Consider the following 19,608-nt stretch of genomic DNA (forward strand, 5'->3'; position numbering starts at 1 on the left):
CTATAGCATGATGACGTGCAGTTTTGTTCTAATTGTCCACGACGGTTTTGATAATGAAGTGTGAAATCCATCCATTCACACCAAGCATGTCAGATGTTGCTCACGTGCCAACACACTGATTTGGAGACACCTTTAGGTGAAGTTTTTCATCCGAAAAGAAGCCAACCTGCTTTGCTCCATCTGGCCGGCAATCACAGATCAACCTTCAGCCTCTGGCTCACCCTAATGAGCAAATGCAGTCATTATTATTTTTTATCTGAGGAGGCTTTACTCCTTTTTGTCACGCTAAAGCAAGCTACATTGTTACATGATGTATTCAGGATGGACTATTGCCAAAAACAAAACAGTCACGCTTTTATAATGGGGTGGATGTGTAATCAAATAAAATTTAAAATATCAAATACAATTCTGGAGGGCCTTAACTGGTGCTACATAGATTCCTGATGGCACTTTCCTAGTTCCATGGTTGCACCATCACCTGGCACTGACATGAATTTGAGAGCTATCCAATTTCTTCTTTTTAACTAACCGGAGTGAAGTAACCGGCCAAGAAATTAGAATTTGCTAGAGCCTCTGTTTGTCCCTACGTGCTTATTTGAGTGCAGCAAAAGATTAGATTCCTCGGTCACTTCTTGGCTGATTTTATTTGATAAGTTATAAAATAACAATTAAAAATTAAATAGAGGCATGAGATGAAGCTGGAGAGGCATTTAATGGTATTCTGTCAAGTGATGCAGTTTTAAAATACAATATAACAAAAAAAATGTTAATTACTGCACATTTGACCTTTTACAACCATAATAATAAACATAAAAACCTCTCTGAAAGAGTCACTGTTTATTTAGCGTATGCAAATGTATTTTTCTTCCTTTGGCCACAAAAGGTAAAATGGTGAGAAAGTTTTTGTTTATTCAACTTTTATATCAACACAACAACTTTTTCCCCTCCATTTTGTTATTGTCTGCACATTTGTCATAAAGTGCCTGGACTCCACTTATCTTTGAGGACAAACGTTCGATGGCATCTGAGTATATTTTTCGGAGCTTGGGTATTCAGCGCTTGGCCAAATTCTCTCTTGAGATGTTTATCTTCTTTAATATGGCTTCTCTCCTCGCCACACTGGCCAAGAGTCATCTTCTATCAGCTATCATGTCAGGGGAGCTCTCGGAGAACCTAGCAGCACGTAAAGTGGCCCTAAAATACATCACGCACCCTCTAATGGGCAGAGGCTGCTCCCGGGCCTTGAAATATAGCTCTGATATCAGTCGTGTAAATGGCTCGCCTCTGTGACATATTTCATCCAGGAGAATTAGTCGTGTTTAGCAGGTGCTGTTATATAGCAGCTGTCCTCCACGGGACCGGGTCCAGCACAATACGGCCGTTTGATTGACGACTTCTAACAGTCCCCTCCTCCATTTAATTCGCCTGGATAACAGCGTTATAGTGAATACGAGACAGTGTGGGCTTGAATGGCTCAGTTGGTTATTTGGATTTTCTCCTCCTTGTTGGTTGAACTTCGCAGAAGAGAAGCGATGGCGTAAACTCGCCGGTTGAAATCAATCTAAGCCGATTAGGCACAAATCGGAAAGGGTTGGAAAGTGGTGACTTGGCTCTAATCATGTTTTTGTTTGTATGTCTCGTTAATCTAGCGGTTCAAGGCCTCGTTAGTCGTATGCTAAGCGCTGCTCTCGTGGGAATGAATGTGGACTAGTTGCGCTGATAAGCAGCTCGTTATATTCAATGTGTTACGTATTGAACCAAGAAGTACACACACGATAAAAATACAACACAAATTGACCCTATTCATTATACAATTGGCATTTTATTCAGGTACTGTTATTGCGGGCAGCATTTATCAATATTATTGGTATTATTGGCTGACTGGTACGAGCTGAATCAGATTTACCTGATTAATTAAGAAATGAAGAATAAATACATTAAATTATATAAACAAAAATATGAATAGACAATAAATAGACAATAAATAAAAAAGAAACAGTGCGGTTCTACCACGTTGCCATTTTCTTATCCGGACGAATGAAAAGCTGTGAACTTTCTACTATCTCACCTGAGAATTATTCTATGAAAAATGGAATTTAACATTTAAGCAGTGGAAGAGCAGCAAATCTGTCGTGCATTGGAGCTTGAAATTGGCCAAATGAAAAATACCAAACATGCCCAGTTTGTAGGTTTGAGGCACTGGCAAAGGATTTGAAACGCTCCATGCCAAGTGAGCGATACAGATGTTTATCCGCTGCATTTTATTAGTGAGGATGATTTTGTCTGTTCTGTTGGAGAGCAGCTCGAAGAAGTGATCATAACGCAGAACAATCCTGCCACAAGTTAATACCCGCAGCGGGGATATTTGTACTTAATCCCCGTTATGAGAAAAAGAAAATCAGACCTTACAGTTCCCTGCAGCTCTGCTCTGACTTTATTATTCTTTAGTACTTTAATCTACATGTATCTCATCTTCTGCCTTTATTAAATGCTGGTTCTGTCTCATTCGCCGGATCTTAAAAGTCCTCTGTCTCGTGGGCATCAGCTTGATTGTGCAAAGGAAATGAAGAAAAAAACTTTGGAGCGCTATTTAAAGTCTGACTCCCAGGAGTGACCCCTCTGTTTTAATAACCCACAATTAGATTGCCTTGGTCCTTTTTGTTTTATAATTTTTTTCCCTCAACCCTGGCTTAATGTCTGATAAAATGCGTGTCATCTTTTTCTACTCCCAAGAAGTGTTTACAGCAGAGGTGTCTAAACTTTTTTATTCTTGGGTTGCAGACATAAAAAAATGTGAATAAGACAAATAGTTGAGGAGTTTGGGGGGGAGGGGTGGGGGGATTCCTCTACCCTGTATCCCACCAGACTAGATCCACCCCTGGATTGAACAGCAACCAAATTTATTTTTGTATTAGAATTGAAACCAAATGACAAAATAATGAGTTGCTGTTTCATTTTTCGTTTGCCATTTGCAAATGGAAAGAATACAAAAATTATGTTTCATATTTTTTTTATGTTTTTAAGATACTCTCCTTTATAAATCCCAATGCGCTTCTGCGCAGCCGTTTGAAGAAAATCATGATTGATTAACAGTTGCCAGTCTACACCTTTCTTACATTTGTTGCCGTGCTCTGCCGATATTTGTGTCTCACAAGATTCAATTGGACTTGCAAATCGATGCGGGTATTGATGGCTGTCAAATAAAACCCATTATGGTGAACAGATCTAATTCTTCATTTGGAATTGATTTCATTTTCAATGACCCATGCACGTTCAGCGGAGCACACAAGCACCACAGTGACGTTTCGGCGGGTAGACGTTATTCATCACCAACAAAATGTCCCGTCCTCGCACTCCAATAAAAAGCAGAGTAATGACGCTTCTGTGGGCGCTGTCACCTCAACACTGCTTCATAAAGGATGACACAATTATACTTTACCAGCTCACCAAAAATGCTGACATGAAAATCCAATATAAACTGTAGATGAGAGTGTTGGTATCTCGGACTCCCAGCTTTGGACAAGAACGCTTTTGCTTGAGGATGTTCCTCAACAAATATTCACAACTGGCACTTTAGACTTTCAAAGAGGCAGTAGCAATTTTGTGTTAGATAGATCGATAGCTGTGCACAACCGGATCGCAGAGCATAAAGCTGTGGTTATATACGGTTTGTGTACAAAAGTACAGTATTCAATTCAGACTATTGATTCAAATTAATTCATGAATAATTATTTGGAATTTCCCTGCTCTACATTTGAACGTGTTTGCAAGTACGATCGAACGTCAAAAATATTTACTCCACATTGGTTTCCATAATCATGCACCTTTTGTGTCAAGTGTAGAATAATCTTTCAAGCTTATATATGTACAGCCCAATGTGCACATCTCATTTTCCTTATAGAGACATTTGCCTGCAAACAGCATTTTAATGCCGCATTAGCATCACTCGGTCAGGTTGGTGCTTTTTTTTTTTTTTTGCCTCAAGTATGATGGATGACGGCATTAAAAGAGGGCCTAAACCTGAAATCTGGCTTTGTCCGAGACAGTCAAAGTGATGGCGCAGACAGCCGAGCACCACCGCCCTCCTGCTTGTTGCTTTCCGCTAGCAGACTATGGCAGCTTCTTAGCGGACGGCGGGAATTTTTCGTCTTTTTTTTCTTTATTATTCCTTTGAGAGACACATCTGGCCTTGGATAATCTCTCCTTCGTCTTTTCCCGCGTAATACATGCAAAGCCCTGCCATATGTAGTTCCTCGATTGTTCTTTTTTTTCCACCCTCCTTGACGAGGTCAAAGACCGTATATCTACATGTTGACACGGTTTCTATTGTTTTCCATTCCTCCCTCTCCACTAAATAGACTTAAGACACTGCCACAGTTGCATAACTGCGACGCCCTCCCCCCCCCTTCATTCATTTACATTCTTGATGAAATAGCAAATAATGCATAGAGTCTAGCTGTCCAAATAACGGTTTGAGAAAGTAAATCAGGAGCAGATTGAGACTGGATAACATGCAATGTTAATGGTAATGGAATGTGGAGCCTGTAGCCGAATTGCCTCGTGCATGACAAATATAATGCACCTGCAGTGGCTCACTTGTTTATTTATTAACAAAGGAATTGTCTGCTTCACTTTGCTATCACTGAGGCTTGACAGCTGCAGACTCCAGGTGATGCATGAGCCAATATGTGGACTGGAGAGAGCTCAACGTCGCACATCAATATGAAAATCAGTTTCTGGCTGAAATAGCTCAGGGCAGTACATCCAGCTCCAAAAAGTGACTAATCTTTGGGTCATAAACCCTGCACAAGATGCCCGAGGTCTTTTTTTCGAGAGACAGCATTCAGAAATGCCATAATTTTCCGTTCCATGAGCCAAGGACCTCACTCCTTGCATTAGCAGATTTCTTTTAATAGTGTGTGAAATAGCAAGGTTGCCAGAAGAGCAAATAAAAGTGGGGAGGAAGAGGGGTAGTGTAAGGTGACCTTAGTCTCTGGAGCACCAGATTAAAAACTTCAAATGCTCTGCCAGAGGCTCTGCGAAAGAAACAAAAAGACCACAGGCATAATGTGACAGTGGATGAAGGTGGTTGCCAAATATCTTCTTCTTACAGAAAGGGATTAGACATTTCATAAGGCACTGGTAGTCCCATTGGTGCGTATATTAGTTTGCATATTATTGGCCAAATGTGTGTGTGTGCGCACGCACGTGTCTGTGCATGTGAGCACATTTTACATACATACATTTTGTGCATGTGGGTTCTTATGAGGAACACGTGAACTCAACATGCATGTGTACACATATATATATACATATTTATATACATATTTATATATATATATATATATATATGTATGTATATATATATATATATGTATATATATATATATATATATATATATGTATATATATATATATGTATATATATATATGTATATATATACGTATATATTACACATATACATATACTACATATAATTGTTCATTATAGGTGAGCAGGCTTTGCACCAGTGTCTCCAGTGGCTTGATAATAACTCGGCTCTCTTAATTACAGACTCAGCTTCCCGGAAAGAAAATGGCAAGCAAAAGATTTCACTCAAGAGGGAAGTGAGACAATGGTTCTCCAAATCCTTGAATGGATTTCTATCTCCGAAGCTCATGGTGGAGACAATTTGAATTGTTGCATTACCGGGTGCTTTAATTACTCTTGCATGACTTTAGTTGCAGTCCTTGACCTAGTTTAGATTCCTTATGAAACATACCCATGCTTAGGAAAAAAGAGATTACTTTTTAAACTTGTGGAAGCGAAAGGGGCAGACAAAAAGATGCTTTTGCAGAAATGCACAGAAGTGGACACAGCCCAACCAGTGTCATTTGGAAAGCAATAGCCCATTCTACGACGTGGCATCGAGTTGGCATCCTCGCAGCACTTAAATTTCCTCTCCCGAACCAGATGGCTGTGGAATTACACTTTTTTTTTAATCTAAGGCATGGACTTCCTCAGGTTTGGGGAAATCTTCTTGGGATAGCCATTTTAGATTCATTTGTAGAGCAGACATTCGGTTGCCCCAGGGGCGAATTTGACATAAAATCTCCTGAGTCCTCATGTTGACTGTGGGAAAAATGCCATCAATCTCAAACTTGTACAAATAAATTCAGACTATGGTATACACACTGTACACTCAGCAGCCATAATATAAGTATGGCCAACAAACCACTGCAAGAGCTACATAAATTATATGAATGTATGAATTATAATATAATGATATAATATTATATATGTATATATAATGACTGTATGAATATAATATGAATGTATGTATTGTTTCATTTTGGCATGGCTAAAATGTAACATACATAAAATTTCAAATTAATTTATACAGTTGGGATTAGACAGACTATTTTTGTGTGTGTCTGGAAAAAAAAAAGAGATTTCTTCTCCTGTCATTATCCCGGAATAAAAGGAAGGTCCAGCGGGTACCCGGTGCTCTTTTCGAATTGTGCATGCAACATCAAGCAATGCACTTAAAGGTTAATTGGAAAAATTATCTGTTGAGCTGAAAACAAATGGCGCCGGAGTGCCCCTGCTGGCAGACGAGTTAATCTATGGCAGGTCTCCTCGTTGGTCCACCTGCGATCCATCTCCGTCACTCTGCTGACAGTCCCTGCAGGCTCCTGAGAGGATATGCCTCATCGCGCCACTGTGACTCGCCTGCTAATGAATACAGAGGAGCCCGGGACGTCCAGACGCGTACAAAATGCCTGGGCCGCTTAGATGATTCTCTGGCCGGATGTTGGCTCAAATGAAGCAGAACATGGCTGCTGGATCGGGAGCACAGACAGTGATGGGTCGGATGTTTGAAGATCATTCAATGAACCAAAACAGACCCCAATGGAGAAAGGTTTATTATGGCAGATCAGGGTAGGCGGGGGTTGCGTATAGATGAGATTAATGCTGTAGTACAAAGAAGATGCCACAAATATTTTGCTTCTTAACCAAGGCAAAAGATCAGGGCACAAGGTGCTGAGAAAACATCCTACATACTGTCCAGGAAGTCAAACACTAAATGATTCATTCTTGAAGGTGATAATTGCAAATATAAATTGCAAAAAGCCAGTTTAATGCTTGCACTCCGTCGCTGCTTCAATTATTGCATCTGCTGCTGATGCTCACAGCGAGCCATTACAGAATCTTGAATCTTCATCCTTTCATTAGCGTACAACATATGAACAAATCGAATCTGAGTCACAGTCCTCAAACCTTTTCGAACCACATTGACTTCCAAATTTGGATTATCTTAAATTGTACAGTACATAAAAGCACATTGTTGCTGTTATTTCTATAGGTGACACGTTGAACAAGCTCATTACTAAACACAGTGAGTTTAGATGGAGTGAGGAGGATGCCATATGTTGGCAAATAGAGTCAGTAAAGTGAAAAACCACAGGGAACCTGGATACCTGCAGGCATCTCGAGTGCATTTCAGTCTGTCACACTCATTTCTGCCTCCGACGATTAGATTCAAATGAGTAATGAGATTAATCTTGTGAAAAAAGTATCTTCTAGATACGCTTCTGTTGCTTGAATGTGTTCTGATCACTTGTTATATATTTCTCATTCTGGCTTAAGGATCTGAGTCTGACCTGGCCCCAGCACAATGTGGTTGGGGGAAGAAAAAAAGAAGGGTCACTTTGGTGCAACTGGATGGCAGGAGGATGACATGGTTGGCTGGCTAAGACTGAGCAGGCACAACAAGGAAAATGAATCACACAACAAAGCAACTGCAAGACTGAGAAGCTGAGAGTGTTTCCAGGGAAGATGAGTTGCATTACATTACTACGTAATTTAAAAAAAATGTAATTAGTGTAATTTCATTTCTTTGTAATGGTACTCTCAACGCCGGTAATTACAAACTCAACTACTCTGCATTAAAACAATCTCGATGGTCTAATTAGTTACGAGAGCCTCGAAATAAAAATCATGATGCAGTTTTTTACCACTGTAAACAATACGCACTAAATATATCCAGTTACATTTTAAAAACCAGACTACATACGGACTGATTCTTTTGTATCAGATCCAAGTAGAATGAGAAGGTGTACGTAATGAAGTGGCTGGGGAGAGGATATTAAAATACTATGGAAGTGGTACTGTTTACAAAATTGGAAAAATAATTGCCATTGTCTCCAAACGCACTTAATCACTGCCATGTTCCATATGTTTATCGGCTCTTGATTCCAACGGTCACTCGGGAAAAAAGCTTAATAGAGCGTCAAGTAGGTAATAATGCAGCACTGCAGTATGTTTTATCAGTTTAGTCCAGAATCATTGTCCTATGAGTGATAACAGTCACTTCATTTAGTTCCACATTGAGTTTGATAGGGCTCATTCACTGTGCTCCTCAAATCACATTATATTGTACGGAAGACGCGGACTCGTCTCTGGCGTGACGGCAACGGGCTGTGAAATCACGTCCCCCTTCATCAAAAGAGTTACGATCAGTCAAGATGGGCTCGTAACAAATAGCCGGCTTTGCGCTTTTATCAGCAATGCCGTGACCCTCAATACTGTGACCTCATCATTAATATGGGAAGGCCGGATAATAGATCAAACGTATGGTTCAGTGGAGCATCCCTGGGCCAGAGCTGGCCTTGAATCGTTCATCACACCATCCCTGTAGGGACTTTATGACAGTCCTGCGGGAGAGAGAGAAAGAGAGAGACAGAGCAAAAGAGAGAGAGAGAGAGGACACTCTTGAGACTGTCAAATTTGTTTTACTGCTTTTGATAATGGACCCCTTCAAAGATGATGTGAACAAAGGAATTTTCTGCGCCACAATGACATTCCCTCATGTTAATACAAGTAGACTTTTATTCCGTTTGGGTCAGGCTTAAGTCACATCATAAAACATTCATCAAACAGTCTGGGTTGTCATGTCCAAATCATTGAAACCAATTGACAACGACCGACTTGGCCTGTTGCCTCGTAGCTCAGAAATGGCGAGTAATTGGATTTATTCTGGTTTCAGGGGATTTTAAAAAAGATGTAGGGGAGACGCCATTAACGTAGCAGGACAACAATGATTGGGTTAGATGACAATTTGGAAATCTAACCTCGGTACAACAAATTTAATTAGTACATCAAGAGTAGTTTAGTCATGATTAAGGAAGACCCACACAGATCCGTTTAAAAAGAAAATTAATAACACATCCGGAGAATGATACAATAGGAGCAGTGTCATCATTCCCAGAATTTATCACAAGGTGTCTTGCAGCAAATTATGTAATATAATAATTATATGCTACAATCTCCGAGGGACAATTTCACTTAGCCTTCCCTTTTAGATCAATTTTAGAATTCTGATGTAATTCACGCACGATACACACAAATGGGTTCCACAGCAAAACAGGCTTCGAGGGAGTGATAGCCTGAGGAAGTGTGATTGTGGCTGAAAGAACAAAAAACATTGGCTCAAGTCAGTTGTTGAACTATAATGATGGATTGTAAAAAGTGTTATGTTTTCAAATTTATTCAAAAAAGGATTTGGAAATAATGCTAATTCCTCTACCACCCAAATTGTCATTTGTGAGTTTGTTTTGTGTATTATTTCTGTGATTGCAGGAAGCTCTTCCGTCTTTTGACAATATAGTTTCATCCAGATCACGTCTCTTGACTGATTTTACTTTCACAGATAACAAATGTTTTGGCCTTGCCAGCAGTTTTATGGTTCATGATTCCTATTCAACATTCCCTTTCAATGATATAAGCTGCCTGTGGAAGCTTGATGTTGATGATGTCTACCAAAATGATGCACCAGTGGTACGGGAAATAGAAACACAAATAAAAAAAAACTACTCTTTTATATTTTTATCTTGTTTATTCAAGTTCATAAATGAATCAAGTGTATTTAGGTTGTGTATTTATGCTGGTATCATATATTGCAATCAAAGTTGTATTTTTTACTTATAAGAATTTGTTTTAGCTTTTCAACAAAACAAATCTCTCTCTCTCTTATGGTGGCGGGTGCAGTAAGGGGTGCATTTTCACAGTCTGGCCCTCGGGGGCATGGATAAAACAAAAGCTGCCCATCACCGCCATAGACCATTAAATATAGTTTGAGTATGCTACATACACAGATCATTAAATAATGAAAATGATCGCTGACAGTGGCCAGTTGAAGAATTCAGCCGTACGTGTGTTGACTTTTAAACTTGTGGTCGGTAGTGGGGTCACTCCAGCTCAACTAATGTTTAATATTGATATTATTCATTTTTGATGGTTACTCAAGGCTGACAAATGTTGTTTATGTATACTTGGCACATTTGTTTCACAGGTTCAATCTGATATGGCTCACTTAGTTGGAAATACAACTGACGGAATGAAATATTTATGATTTTTCTTTTGACTATGACAGCGTGATTTATTATTGACAGATAACGTGTCCTCTCAGCTGGAGTTGTGCACATGGCCAAAAGTAATTACTGATGTATTTAAATAGACATGAGTGTGTCTGAAAACACAATTATTGTTATTGTATTTATTAATATGATTGTATTTATTAACATTGTATTTAATTATATTATTATTATTATTTTCCCCTCCCAAAGTGTATTTTTTAGAAAATGCGATGCATTAATTTATTTCAGAATATCCTCCTTACGCTGTGTGATAAGAGGCTCCCATAAAGTGTCGGAACATGACACTCAACAGTAGTAGTAGGTTGATTTCACAAAGCCTTATAAGCTGTTTATGAGCTATAAGCTGTCCCCAGCTGCTTATTTTGTGACCCCGAGTAGTGGCACAAAGGGAATACAAGTCGTATCACACTTTTGAACATGCTGTGTACATTTTGTATCGGCTTCCTCTCCTTTGTTATAATGGTGATTGGTACTCGTATTGTTCCGGTAATGTATTAATTCCATCAATTTGATTTTGGGGCATGGTGAACGAGATTTTAGTGTGTCTGTCTGCCCATATTCCTAAAACATGTTAGGTTAACTGTAGATTCTAAATTTCCTGCCTATCCAAGGCGACTTTGGTAAGTCAATGACAAATTAATTATTTTCCACTCACAAAACATCCGAGACTAAGAGTTGTTGAGATTGTGAGCTGTGTTGTGTACACTTTAATTCCCGACCTGCAACCCATGCAGTGCAAAGGTGGCGTCTTCAGTAATCCCCACACTGAACACTTTAATGAAATGTGTAATAACGTTCCGTGTTGTACTCTTGCGTGTGATAAGGTTGCCCAGCGGGGCTGACAAAGATAAATGGCAAGCGCTCTCATGTCACCCATCTGCACTTTACCAAGAGACACAATGTGCTAAAAGATATTTTCTTTGAAACCTTCCACACTCAGACTCCCAGTGTAAAAACGGATGAATATTAAAAGCTACCATTCACGTTCATTATTTTTTTTTTTTTGACGATGACATGGAATTTCGACCGTGCAGACGTTTGCCTCTTTAATTACCATGTGAGGCCATTTCAAATGTCAGCCGGCATTACTGTCATCAAGCGACGGGACTCGACGTCTCGTGGGTACAGTTTGCTGCAGCAGACCTAACTCGGCTCCTGCAGGTAGCAGCTGACATGACTATTAGTCTTTCTTCAGCTACTCGCAGGTGTCACACTCGCCGGTGCACACTTGTCAGAGCTGCTCTGCGTGTTGTTTGAGGTGATTCATCTTCTTGCTAGCATCATTAACTTCCTAGTGGAAGGAGCGGCCGAGGGAGACTCTAAACAAGGCTCCGTAAAGTTTCCCTGCCTCATCACCAGCGAGATTTTCTCTTCTGTAATCAGATTGAAAGTTGCGCTTCTTATAATATCGTATCCAAATGTCTGCTGTTTAACAAACAACAACATCAAAACATCGCGGGCGCCATTGCACTTAGCATTTCCTCATTAAGTTAACGACTTTGTCTTTCTCCATTAATTGCTTCGTGTTAGTTCAAGTGCAGATATTTGCAAAGCAAGTATTTACTCATTGTTTGCTTTATTTAGCCTTCTTCATTTAATTAGCTACGCGTAAAGATCCCTCAAATTAACCTCTTTTCCACTACATTACATCGACGCGTTGGAGTCTTGTGTTTGCCCAAGATAGCGGTGTACAGTTTGCGTCATGATGAATGAATACAAGATTGATGAAAGCCTCAAAAAGGTTCAAACATATCATCAAATTTAGCTCATTAATGATACATACAATTCACATTTCTTGCCTCATTACATTTAACATTACAGTATACATCTTTAAAACACTCCATTAAACTTTTTTATGGGAGTAAATTAACAGTGAATGAAACGTTAGATGTCCGTGATTGTTTTCTTCGAGGAGCAATAAAAAAGTAGTTCACCCCGTGACCTCCTCTCCAAAAGCTCACTCGGCTTTACAGGTACTTGATAACAAGTTATTATCCAGTACAGCGGCCCTCTGAGAGCTAGTGAAAAGTGGCAGAGTCGCCGCGTGCAGGGCTGTTATTAAGCTGCTGTATGGACTCTTAAGGAACGCCTTCGACAGTCCTTCAACCTTGAAGTGTTTTATAAGGAAAGCACACGGCTTCAAATTCACTTTTTTATGGTCAATCCATGACACATATTCATCTTGTAGCTATGGAGGAGATTCAGATCCGAATCCCATTCATGTAATACATTCCCATCCATCTTTTAGATGCTATTAGAATCTCATAGGAGAGTTCTTTTAATCCACGACGCAATTTCGGGTTCTTGCAAAACTGCTAATGGGGATGTCGGCAATAATGGGAATATACTACACGGTATGTGTGAGGTGGAGTGAAATAGTTGTCGCTAAGAACACTCCCGTGAGGGTTTCGGCTTCCATGTTCAATAATGCAACTCATACAAGGCCATTTGTTTAGGATCATTGTATACGTTGCGGGCGATTGAGCCGCCAAAACTACCCCATGAACGTTTCCACTTGGTTAATGGGGTTAGAGGTGGCGGGTGCCCGTGCTAATAGGAAAAACAGTGAATCCGGGCACAGTTTCATCTCTTGTGTCTCCACTTGATTAGTTTAACAGCTCCTTTGATCTTTTGCTGCGATTGGAGTGTTTAAGTGGAACGTGGCGGCGGGGGGAGCGGCGAAGCCCGAGAGCAGTCGCCGAGTAATGTGCCACCGCATGCCTATGAGGCACAACGTCTTAATGTCAGGGGGAAATTAAAACACTTTTCCATTACCGGGGCCCGTGAATCTTAATTCATTTGTCCACATGCAATACAAAGTAGGTGACAAGGTCAGTAAATACCCACTGAATGAGATGTGAATGTTGACCTTTGAGAACAGGTTGAAATGAGTTGACTGCGTGTGTATGTGTGTGTGTGTGCGGGCGTATACATTTATGATGTAGGTGAGAGTGTTTCAATATTCCATTTTTAGCAGCGCATTTTTCAGAGGTGGTTTGCATTGATTATTTCATGTACACTAGGCATGGCCTGCTCATGTGTGTGTTGGTGGTATTTTAATCAGATAACAGTAGAAACTAAACCAAAAAAGATTTTTAAAGACCATTTTGGGTAAAGTGGGCGTGACTGTTTCTATCCAAATGTTTAACAGGTTTATCAGAATATAACAGATTAGGTCTAACAGTAGTAGATTATATCTCTTCTAAACAGGTATTGCGGTTATAAATAATTCTTGCTATTTCACATTCCAAGAATGTGTGATAGTTGTCGGAGAAAATTAATTCCATTATCATTTCAACCTTATCTACACAGTTGGCTTGAATATTCCCTAAAATCTTTTTTCTGTTAGCTCAGTCCTCTTATAGCTATCATGGTTTTAAACTTTATATGACCTTTAGCCCATTTGCTGTCCAATTATGATGGAATGAACGACACGGGTTGTTCAATGCAGAATTTGACCAAATTCCAAAAAGTACGCCTCAATTGCATCAGCCCAGTGAGCAGGGATGAGTCTGTGTTTTGAGGCTTTTTGCAATAGTTATTCCAAATGAAGGACCACTATCAAGCAAGGTCTACTTATATAAGGTCTGCAATTGTCGCCACACAAACACACACACACACAAATCTCAGTTGCCACTTCCAGCTGTGCCATTTTGCGAAGCGCCCATCAGCCGTCAAATGTCAGGAGCTTCAGAAGTCATAAGCTTGAAGTATCTTTGGAACACACAAACAATTTGCTAGCAGTAATGTTGTGTCAATACCGCAATGCACAAGACAGATGTGGTTATTATTTTGTCATTTCAACATTTCACATCAGTTGGAAAACCTCACAGATTTTGCTGTCCGGCGCCCAAATGTCAACTAATGAGGGACAGGTGGAAAAGAGCAGTGAATTTGTTACTGCTGACAGAAAGCACTGATGGATTCAGCAGCTGTTAAACTCCACAAACCAGCGGCGGCAGGAGGTATGGAGCACTGGTCACCATGGGCTGCATGACTAAAACCTTTTCCATACTCTGCACTCTGGAATGATCGCCAGTCAATTACTGGACACAAACAAGGACAGACAAACATTCACATTTTCAGTAATTATTAAATTAAATGTGCTCTGGTGGTAAAATCCAGGATTCATTTCAAAAATGTCTCCAAACGATCACCTCATCCCACAGTGCGAAACTTTCATCTCGTCATCAATACTGAATTTCTCATTTGTGCTTTGTTTCTTCTTCTTGCTGTCTGAGTGAACACAAGCTTGCATCAGGAGAGATTATAAACCCCTTCCAATCACTCCAATTACATTTTCACCAAAGTGACTTTTGCCAGTCACCCAGCCGGGGATTTCTTTAGCCATCAATTAGAAATGTCGCTTCTAATCTGAGTCAGCTTCCCAGACACTGGTCATTTCCCATTAGAGTCATTTTCCCCACAATCCCGTGGAGCGATAAACATCTCCGTGGCTCGATAGAGGAGACGTGGAGGAGACCGTAATTAAAGAGGTGCCATTTACTCTCAGTCAGGCCCTCTCAGAGATCTGAATCTGCAATTACCTTTTAGAAAATAGCATTGTCAGGACAAGAATCACATTAATAATGGCCTGCTTCTCTCAGGCACGTTACAGAATGCAATCATTTCCACTGAAGTTGCACTTATTTATCGCTTAACTTGGGGGGGGGGGCGACCAGCCACTTGACTGGTTCCCAATGTACACAGGAAGGAAGCAATCACGTGGGCGACTAGCTGTACAGGTAGGCTAAGCAGCATAATCCTAATCATTGTGATATCACGGATCGTAGTCTCCTTCTCTCCCTCTCTCTCCCCCTCCCTCATTCACGCAGCGAGTCAGCCTACCCATGTGTGACTTTGCACATACTTTATCAAGTACATAAGGACCATTTGCACAGAAGGCAATTAAAAGCTTTAGTGGTTCCTGCAGGCAAAGGGGTAGTTTGGAGGCCCCAGTCGACACATGAGCCAGCACCTTATTGGAGAGGGCTGGATTTGTGCAGCAAAATAGCTTCCGTAATTTATACCAAATAGACTGTAGGTGGGGCGTGCGGCCCAAGACGAACGTATCTGCATTAATCAAAGTGAAATTACCCGGGACGTTGGCTAATTTGTAAAGGGGCTGCCTCACACCTGCCCAGAAAAGTGGAGGAAAATGAGTGACTAAACACTGCTCGAAAATGTGCTTGCTAAAATGGCAATAAAGAATGAAAGCGCCAGTTGGGTTTTATTCCTCATCCTGAGAAAAGTGATGAATTGCAATCAACATGGATAAAAATTGGACTGATCCAGCGTGAGAGCAAACACTGTGCTTTAAACTGTCACCATCGTGCTTAATCTCCACAAATGAGCTCTACATAGTCCTCAATCTTTTCAACAATTATTTATAAATATTATATAGAAATTTACAGGTCACACAGTAAAAGTCTTCCGTAAATGTGACTCCTTGCTTTGCTCACAAATGCAAATGGGTGCGGATTATCAAAGAGTGCGGGGAAATTAGCCTGGCAAAAGATAAGCATGTCCTTAAAACGACCATATGCAAAAGTGGCGATAGGGAGGATTATCTTCTAATCAATCCACATGCCGTGATGGATAGAGGCCAATATCAGAATGTCGTGATTTTTGTATTTATTAACTTTTGCAGCCCATTACATGTTTTCTTTTGCACCAACCCTTCACAATATCTGAATAATGTCGATAAACAGAGATGTTGAGGGCATTGTGGAGAACGTCTGGCCCTTCCTTGGCAGTCGGTGACCTTCCTAGTCTGTGTGGTATACGTGACTCTCGCTAGCCACTTTTTTTTTTCTTCCAGCCTTTAGAAAGCCCGGCTTGTCTTTATCGGTTCCCAGGATCAGCAGTTGCTCACGGACAGTCTCTCAGTAATGCATCCATACCGGGTATCTCTTCACTGCACCGCTATGTGCTTTGCAAATGCAATGTACAAGGAGAAAATACAAGAGAGTAAAGTTGGTTGCATTCCAACTGACTTCCAATTCAAGCTTTAAACACTGTAAAGGTACTTTTGTCTGTATCGTTGTGTTTATACTGAGATGTTTTTATTTTATCCTTGCATGTGCTTGTCGATCTTATTGGCAATTAACTGCAAAATAAAAACATTTCCATTCGTCGTCGTAGTAACCTTTAGACCACGAAACAGAATCCACGTTGGCAAAACAACAAGCTGAGTTCAAGAGTACAGTTTTAAGCTTTTGGTGATTATGCAGAATGGAATATGGAAAAACATTTGGACCCCTTCCTGTTCTGAGCTCTTTATAAGTGTGGTACCATAGGCTTAATTGGATGAATTTCTGTCTTGACAAGGAAGTGTACCCCCAGGCATAGATAAAAGACTTTCTAAACTCTCTTTTGTGCAGCGTGTAGATGAAAGGCCGGAAAAGACAGGAGCTTGTCAAAAAGCAGAAGCTCCTGGCAGGTGTGAAGCGGACCAGAAGAACGACAGGTTATCATCAGCCTGCTGCATGAGAAAATGAGTTGCGTCGCCGTCAAGTCCTGACGTCTTATTCTTACCTGTGTTTGCACCCCCTTCAAATATGACAGACGCTTCATTGTTTACAAATCGGTGAGGATTTACTGTGGCTTGCTCTTAACAACGTCATTTTGCTTTGAATTTGACAACCGTGTGTGTGTATGTGTGTGTATTTGTGTTTTTGTGCCCAACCCAAGCTTATTCCAAAAGTACAATCCAAGTGTGAAGTTTGGTATTTCTGTACACAGGCGCACATACAAATGGACGTTTGCGCCGTTGTGGGTGTGAACACAGCCGACTTCATTCAAAGGTCCCCTCGGTCTCTTTAAATTCAGCGTTGCCTACACTGCACACGCTTAACGGACTTGCAATCTGAGTCGCTGTAACACACAAAATGTATCTCGGTATTGCTTTGTATTTATGTTATGTATAACAGTACATCCTTCAAAGAAAATAGGGCTCATGTTTAAGTATCAAACATTTGAAAGGATAAATGTTGGTTAAATTGCTCTCTTGTTTTCATACCAAGTGGCATATTAATAATAGATGTAGTGTGTAATTTTGTTCACTGCTCTGTGAGAGATGAGCTATGAAGAATGACAATAATTGGCTGCGGCCATGCTGGCAACAGAGCATCTGCTTCGTGCCGCACAATCAGCCCCGTCAGCATTGTGAAAAAAAACTCCAAGATTTGTTGGAAGGGAAACAATGGAATCACTTAGTTGAGAAAAAAAAGTGCAACCAAGTTTAATTTCATCTTGTTTGGCGTTTTATTAGACAAAAGATTCTGCTTTCTTTTTACTGTTCAATTTGCAGAAAACAGTCAAATTAGGATAGCAATATTTGACTCATTGCACATTTTGTGCAATAAGATTAGAATTGTCACATGACACTGCTCCGTAATCCAGAAGTATCGGGATCAAATGTTGGCTCCAGTGCTGTGTGGAGTTTGAAATAAGAACGTCAAGCACTCAGAAAAAAAAAAGCTGCAGCAAATCAAATGTTTTAAAACGACACCTCTATGGCAAACATCAGCAGTTCAAGTTACCAATGATAAAGTACATACATTAATATATATATATATATATATATATATATATATATATATATATATATATATATATATATATATATATTCCAGGTCTATAATTTCTTTCTTTGAAATATATCCAATTTTCATATTTGGGTCATTACCATATATTTCATTATTTAGATCTGAATCCGACTTAATTGGAATCTTTTTTCAGATAACTTCTTTGTTGAATGTTAGGAGTCCATTTTCCAAAAGCCAGGAGAGAAGGCGTTAGACTATATGTCACACTCAATTTTGCTCACAATGACCAAGTTTTGAGAAGGTCAGCAGGGCTCATCTTGTCACTGTGGCCTTTTTCTCCTACCTTATAACTTATAGCTGTCTCTATCTGTCTTCATCACGAGGGCCATTGGATTCTTGCCAGGAAGAACATTAATACTATTTGAAGGACCTCTAATTAGACTAAAATAGATTCCATGTCAATGCTGTGGTCACAGTTATTCCCTCTGGTATCAAATGTAAAAACAGCCACATTAATCTGGAAAGTCATGTGACTTTTTTTTTTTTAAGTCAGATTTTACAAGGTTCAAACGTGAGGTACCCGATATATATACTGCTTTGATATTAAAAGTATTCAAAATACCATCTTGAGCCTTCCTGCTTTTTTTTGCCTGCTGACATATGCAGTAAAGTCCTCTTGCCCTTAAATTAAAGTGATTCAAATCCCTGATAAGCATTCCCACTATCTTCTTGTCTAGTGGTCTTATCTCCCAGCCCCTCGACTTCAAGACAGGTCAATGAATCATCGCTGCGATACCTGCTAGGAGTTTCCATATCAAAAACGTGCAATATATGTAACCAAGATCAAATTGTTTTTCATACTTTGGGAGGGGGTTATCTTCATTGCCGTACAAACTTTTAATATCTGAATGTATACTGATTGGAGACTGTCAATGTCTTCTATATACATACACTATAGGCTTCACAACAAACTGATGAATAACTAGTTTTGAAATCAGAGACTCGTAAAAACTGTTGAAATACTTTAAAAGGATGAATGGTGATAAAAATTGCTAGCAATATTCCTATTTTGAAAAAGTGAAGACTATTTGATGCAAAATTTGCGGGCTACATAAAATGATGTGGTGAGCCATATCTGGCCCCTGGGCCTTGAGTTTGACACCAATGATCTATCTGAAGGGGAAATAGTTTTTACAGGCCTACATGGAGCCATTATAGAGTCCCATCTCAGCGAATGGCTTAACCCAAGCCGCTTTGTGTTTGCTATAGTGGAGAAACATCAGAGGCCCACAGAAAGACAATGCGAAGGCTGGCTGAAAATTAAACTTGGGTTTTCATCTAACACATCAAGCCTGACAAGTTTCAGACAAACGTGAACATGCAATAGTGTATAAAGATGATGAACCCACCTCTTCGACCACTGAGTCCTTCAAAATCAAGAATAAGACAGGATCTAAAAAATTGAGAGGTACACCGTAGAATAACTTTAAGACATCACACGTTGGAAGCAAAAGCTACGATCACGATGCGGGACACAATGTTGAAGCCAGTGTAAGATGCGGTGGTGGGCCGTGAATTTGTTTCCTTGGCCTTACTTCTTAATACCACCGCAATCATGTTTCAATTATAGAATCCATCA

Source organism: Syngnathus typhle, linkage group LG9 (genome assembly GCF_033458585.1).
Source record: "Syngnathus typhle isolate RoL2023-S1 ecotype Sweden linkage group LG9, RoL_Styp_1.0, whole genome shotgun sequence".
Classification (NCBI taxonomy): domain Eukaryota; kingdom Metazoa; phylum Chordata; class Actinopteri; order Syngnathiformes; family Syngnathidae; genus Syngnathus; species Syngnathus typhle.